We start from the raw sequence: 6,442 nt of genomic DNA, 5'->3' as shown, positions 1-6,442 counted from the left end.
CGTGAGCTACTGTGGAAACTCGGGCGACGCTTACTGCACGATCGCAGTACAACAAATAGTCACCTAAGATGCTTGAAATGCCAAAACTAAATGAAAGTGTAAACTGGTTGTACAATATATGCCCTATACGCCTCGAGCGCGGCCTGTAGGGGCGCCACTGAAATCCCCCTAGCGGCCCGTTTCGAAAGCAGGCGCGGGAGTCCGCGCCCCGCTCCCCAGTGCCGCCGCTGCTTTTGCGGCACGTTCACGACTGAGATTTACCGTTTGTGGCCGTTTGAAATTCATGTTTGTGTGGAGCAGTCACTCTGTTCGCAAATGGGGTGTGTTTACGAGAGTGTAAATGTTTCCGACGCGACCTTAGTGTGGTATTTTCGGTCTGTATAAGCGCCAGGTGTGTGTCACAGGCCAGCGTCGCGGAACCGGCGTATGATGGAGCCGATTGTAGTTACACTGACCTGAATTTACTAGCCGTGTCTCCGTAACCACCGGTTCCTCAGATGTTCATGCTACGGCTATACACTACGATTTAAATCGGTTTTGTGCGCTTACATATTCAGCGGAGCACTCATACCTGACAGCACACCAGTTACGTTTGCCAATATTATACCGCAGATACTGATCACCACCATTTACAAGCCAGTGTGTGTTAATTTCGGGAATATTCAACAAAAGTACGATGGACAATGCATAATTATACTCGGGGATCAGCACACGACAGAGTCGTCTTGTGGTGAGGTGCGCGCCCGCATACCTTCATTTGCTACATATATCCTCTGCGAGGAGCGCGGAGACGGGCTTACAATATAATCCGCGTCCGCGACTAAATGCTTCTTCGAAATATTGTCATATGACACAGGGAGCCTGCAGAATAAACCAGAAACTGAAATCAGAGGGCATTATCACATACCACACTCTTCCAACGACACATTTCATCGCTTGTTGAACAGCCTACCCTGTATACTTCCAAAAATGCGTCTGCCGTACGATCAGCTCTTCGTTGAAGTAGAAAAACAAAAAGAAAGTGCACGCGAGATTTATGTGTGGGATTACTAAAACGTTCATTGCTTGATTCCGCTCCGCATTTGTACACAGCGTCCCCCTCCCCGCCCCCCCCCCCCCCCCCACCCCTTGATTCTCGCGAAATAGCAGTGCATTTCGCGTATAGTTTGTCTAGTGAAACCTACCTGGCTTAAGTTTAGACGAAGGTCTTTAGCATGCCAGAAGCTGCGCTGTTTTTTTTTTTATTTCCGTTAGACCTTATTGTGTTTCTAAATTCCGCATTGGCACAGCATTTATTTTTCTGTGGTTTCATTTCCTTGGTTCTTGCTATATGGCGTGTGTGGGCACATATTTAACGACGCACAGGCTTGGAATATACTTTACATTTTCGCATAGTTTATATTATAAAAGGCATAAGTTATTGTCCGGGATTCGGTAATCACATCCCCGAAACATATTTTTTTGCGGCCTATATATGCGAAACGAAGCCGCATTCGTTGTCCACGCTGAAAAATGAAGCCAGCCTCTCATTGTGCCAGTATCAGGTCTAAACGAGGCGTCAGTAGAATTCATTTGTGCCTGATGTTTTGGAGGTGACATGGGTGATATGTTGCTGCCGTCGCCGACGCCCGGAAGAGCGGCGACGAAGCGCGCAGAACCGCGTCCCCGGGTAGCTCTTGCAGGCGATCGCGTACTCTACGAAGACGCAGCTGCTTTTTAAGTGACCTAAACGTACTCTTTGCCTATAGTCGTCACCATAACAAGTTTTTTTAGGGCGCGGAAAGGCGAAAAGAAGCGAAATAGAACCAAAACACTGCACGAGCCCCTATCAGTCACGCAGCGCAAATCCCGTCAACGCCGCGGAGAAGCGGCGGCAGGCGGCGCAGCGATCGCGAAGCTCGAGGCGTATATTAGCAAGCCCTTCGCGTCCCGCTCCGTGGCTCAGTAGTCTGGGGCGCTGGGTATGTCACCGCAAATGTTTTGCAAGTCAGGAGTTCGAATCCCCGCGGGTACGTGCTTTTTTTTTTTGTAAGTTAACTTTTTTGTTTCCGGCCAATGTTTTCTATATTGAGTTCACCTTTTTTTGGGCGCAACGTTCATGGCTACACGAACTAGTTCACAAAACGCGCGCAGGCTGGCACATGCATGGCGCGCTAGCGAGTTCTCGTTGGCGTGCTGTTGCCATAAGCACCGACTGCTTGCAGGCAGTGGGCACATGCCAGAATGAACAGACCCTTGGCCTGGTGCGAACACGCTTTTTACGATACAGGCATGAGGGAGGCACGCTCCAATTATGGGGGAAAAGCGCATGACATTTGGGCGTCTACGGGTACGCGGAGGGCGTTCATGCACTGCGTAGGTTTCGGCTAGTGAATGCTACGATTCGAAGCCGTCCTAGGAGGCTTATCTTTATGCATTTTTACAGCTGACAACATGGCAGAAGCGCGGTACGATGATTACTGAGTCATTGAGAATGCCCATCCAACAACGCCACCAGTTGTGTTTTACAGAACCGAAACCGAAACTTGTTTGGTTGCTCACCTTGGGCATCGTCCAATCACGGTGCCCGCTCCTCCTAACGTCACAGCTTTAGTTGGTGCGGCCGCCGCAAACCGCGCATGGTAGTTTTTTTTCTTTAGCGCTTTGTAAAATAATTACCGATTTGTCAATCGTAAAAACGATGAAAAGTGTGCTAATTTGAGCCAGTCTACACAGTGCAAGCAAAAACGGGAGCTTGACAAATTCACTTCAGTGTCCCTTTAATGTCATTGGTAACTTGAGACTTCAGGATAATTATCCAATATCCATAATTAGTGGTTGCTACTTCACGAACCGCGTTATAAATAAGCCACTCTTGCATGTTTAAGCCGTCAATGTCGGTGGTAACCCTAGAGTCGAAATAATTTCCGACAACGCTCCGGTGATAAGTTCTTGCATCACTATGTGCACCCAACATTAACCCATTTCTGTGCTTCCTTGAACTTAGAAAATATACTGCGAAAGCAGATTGCTACATTCTGTATTCGATCTGTGTAACCTGTCCAGATGCAGACTATGGCTGACTGTGGAGAAATTTGTCTCTACACTGGTAGTTTGCGACAATTGTTTTCCTTTGTCTGAAGAACAGAAATTAAAACGAATTATTTCCATTCCTTACATATACCTGTGAAATCATGGCTGTGTCATTCACTGTGGCTGAAGACATCTTCAGCACGCTGAGGCGTCGTCGTGACAAGTGTGACAGATTGTGAATGCATTGTGGAAGTCATAAAGCCACGAAAGAGTGCCTCTTGAGTGTTGCGTATTATACAGACGTTCACCACTCCGCATGGAGCAATGACAGGTGAGCCTAAAAATGTTCAAATATTTTTATATTTAAAATTGTTTCGCCTGAAAACGTTACCAGGGCTCATGATGCAAAATAAATTTTAGCACAACTAATCAGGCCTTGTAGAGATCTTGTAGTACTCCCTTCTTAGAGGGAAGCGTAAATTTATGCTTCGATATTTTTATACTGTTTTTATTTCTAGGAAGTAGGGCGGACCGGGACTTAAAACAATGGAACAAGGAATGCATTCTGCCATTTTCCTGGTTCTTGAAGGCGTGTGTTCACCGTTCTTGAAGTCGTGTGTTCACAAAAAGGAAACACGTGAAAGCCGTTGTACGGGATGAAATCATTGCATTCTACAAGTAAGTACGCACTCCCAGTTCTGGAACTTTGATGGTCCCTTTTTAGGTAGTTGCATTATACGTAATGGCTTCGGAACACCATTTCAGTGACAACTTGACCTGTAGGTGAAAACGACAGTAAGAGCTTTTGGGAACACGTTGGCAAAACTTTCCTGGAAAATCATTCCGAGGAGGCCCTGCCAGGAACGCCTGCATCTTAATTTTAGTTGGGTAAGTTGGCATTTTATTTTTGTGGGACTCAATTTATGGTAGTGTTTATTGAAGCTGGCATTTTATTTTTGCGGGACTGAATTTGTGGTAGTTTTCTTTGTAGCAAAATCTTACTGTTAAGAATAAATCGTGAACTCCAAATTGGGAAATACCTTCACATTCAGCCTGTTTCGGATGCTGCAACATGTGGACAAAAATACTATTATTTTGCATTCAAGTTTTGCAAACATTTTGCTTTCACATTGAGAGTTGCTGCTGTGATAATACGGCGCCACGGCCACGCCCAATGCGGTTGCTTTCCAAAATTAGAGAACTGCCATTGACAGTCTGTGCTAATATTTTTTGTACATTGTTAGCAGCATTCCCAGAAAAGAAACCAAGAAATCGCTGATATTTCAATCAATTACTGTGCTATAAAAGGGGTATCCTAAGCAACTCACTCATTTAAAGCCATCGTCTAACAAAATTTTCTTGTTCCTTCCTTAAAGGTACATGACGTGGTCCAGTTATTCTCAACGTCCAGTTATTTTGAGAGAAGAGAATGGCAGCGTAAATATTGTCTGCAAGAAACACGTCATGGATTTTCCGCCTGCATTGTCGCATCAAGATGTGGTCATCCTCCTCGCCGTATATTTCATCTTAATCTCCTGAAACTTATGCGACTTTGGAGAGTTCTTGGGACTTTTGCAGAGAGTTCTTGGCCATTTAACAGTGGCCTGGTGTCATTTAAGTTTAAAGCTCTGTTGAAAGACTTGATGTGGTCACTCTACTTGGGGTTTTAAATTATTGTTAGACGTTTAAGCCTATTCGGAAAGATATGTCGTGGTTCAAATGATTGGTAGATGCAAGCGGCATGTCAACTGCAAAAGTGAAGTCGTGCTTTCCTTTGCAATTTTTCATTATTGGCACAAAGCGCAGGCTGCCTTTGCCGCTGCTCTGTTACTCTGTTAATGTAGCTAATGGCACTGCACTGTAACGTTTTTATTATTCAAGTGCAGCTCGAAATTTTTTTCCATGGCAGTGCTGCTGTTGATGGATGCAAACGTGAGAATAATTATTTACACAGACGGTTTGGGGTTTTATTAATCAATTTTTGTACTGTATCTTAGCTGACACCTAAGCCCTAGAAGATTGCGAAATATACATATTTGGCTTGAAAAAGTTGTTTACTTTGGACAAAGTTGCATTTCTCGCTTGTTAGAGGCAGTGCTTTGGTCACAAGCATACTGTCGTCATGATAGTAGGGTTTGTATAGCACGCAACTGAATTTTACCTCAGATAAATGTTTCGGCTGGAAAAATGCTTCCAAGTTCGCTTGGTAAAATTGGTCACCTGTATGTTTCAACGCTGCCTGGCTTGGTTATTTGGGATGTCTGAATTGTTCTTGAGGGAACTAATAACGTCTTTAGAGTTAGGCTGCTTGATAAATTTTAAAATGCGTAACATGCTCCGAGCTATCTGGTTTGTAAAATTTTGTAAGATTCACACTGGGTGCTATGAGCGTTTTTTGGATAAGTTATTTTAAATAGCTACAAATTGTCGAGGAAAGAACGCGGCTTCAGTGAAAGGCTTTTTCAGGGCGCGTATATAGTCGGTTTTGGCTACAGTTAGCTTGATATTACAGTTAGCTTGATATTGATATATGGTGTATGTTTTAGTTGTGCAATAGTGCCACATGCTTCCGGTAATTTTTTCTGCGCAAATGTTAAATTGTTAGTATTGGCTCCGGTGTTCTTTTCCTACACTCTTGCAGGTCTTGTGATAATCCAACCGTGTATGGCTTGTATTTTTGGCTTTTCCCTACACTTTAATAGCAAACTGCATTTTTTGGAACCGGGATGCGTAAACATGGTATGGCAAGCGCTGTGGGTACTTCCGCATTTGCGGTACCTGATTTCATGTCATGAAACAGCATATTTTATGCTCACTGTTGTGTAATGCTTTTTGAGTTACTGCGAGGGTAGATGTACAAGTCTCTTTGTGACGCGGTTGCGCTTAAAGCCATCTTTATTACCCACGTGTTTTTAGCAAAAAAGAATGGTAACTATTAGCAAAAATAGGAAAATGCCACTTAGATCGTTTTGGCCACTTGATATCGTTTTGGTATTTGATCCTGTACGCTGGTCATTTTCTGCCCAAGTGGAAACAGATATGTCTCCGTATCTCAAATGTACGCAATAATACGAGCGAATAAAATTTCCTTAGTGTTTTTAAAAGCATTGTATCAGTGCTAATAGTTGGTTTGGTGTGTATTTTAATGCGAGTCTTGTTTCTTTTACATGCAGCCAAAACCCAGAACAGGATTCGGCGGATGAAGCCAAAGTCTTTGTGTGCCGCTCCAGGTATCTCAGACCAACTTTTATATAGAACTGTGCTCCGATAGGCAACTGTTGGGAACTGTCAGGGACCACACTGCTGCGGCGGTTTCTGTTTTCCAATTGTTGGTATCACTGTGGGCCATATGTCAAGGCTGCGTTAGAATGGTGCTTGCGGTTTCCTTCTGATACCAATGCATCCGCCAGCCTGGCAAATGACCTCAGTT

The 6,442-nt window shown here is 44.2% G+C and overlaps 1 long non-coding RNA gene across 1 annotated transcript; it reads left to right on the top strand.

Moving 5' to 3' along the window:
* Window positions 1-1,298: 1,298 nt before the first annotated feature.
* On the top strand, window positions 1,299-6,116 carry LOC144146969 (uncharacterized). The gene is made up of 4 exons (XR_013317783.1): window positions 1,299-3,343; window positions 3,531-3,690; window positions 3,778-3,900; window positions 4,389-6,116. It is a non-coding gene; the product is annotated as an uncharacterized LOC144146969 (long non-coding RNA).
* Window positions 6,117-6,442: the final 326 nt, after the last annotated feature.

The sequence above is a fragment of the Haemaphysalis longicornis genome, unplaced genomic scaffold (genome assembly GCF_048455015.1).
Source record: "Haemaphysalis longicornis isolate Haplotype H1 unplaced genomic scaffold, Haemaphysalis longicornis Haplotype H1 scaffold_1, whole genome shotgun sequence".
NCBI lineage: Eukaryota > Metazoa > Arthropoda > Arachnida > Ixodida > Ixodidae > Haemaphysalis > Haemaphysalis longicornis.
Note: the sequence above shows the minus strand (reverse complement) of the source record. Positions and strands in the feature narration are given on the sequence as shown.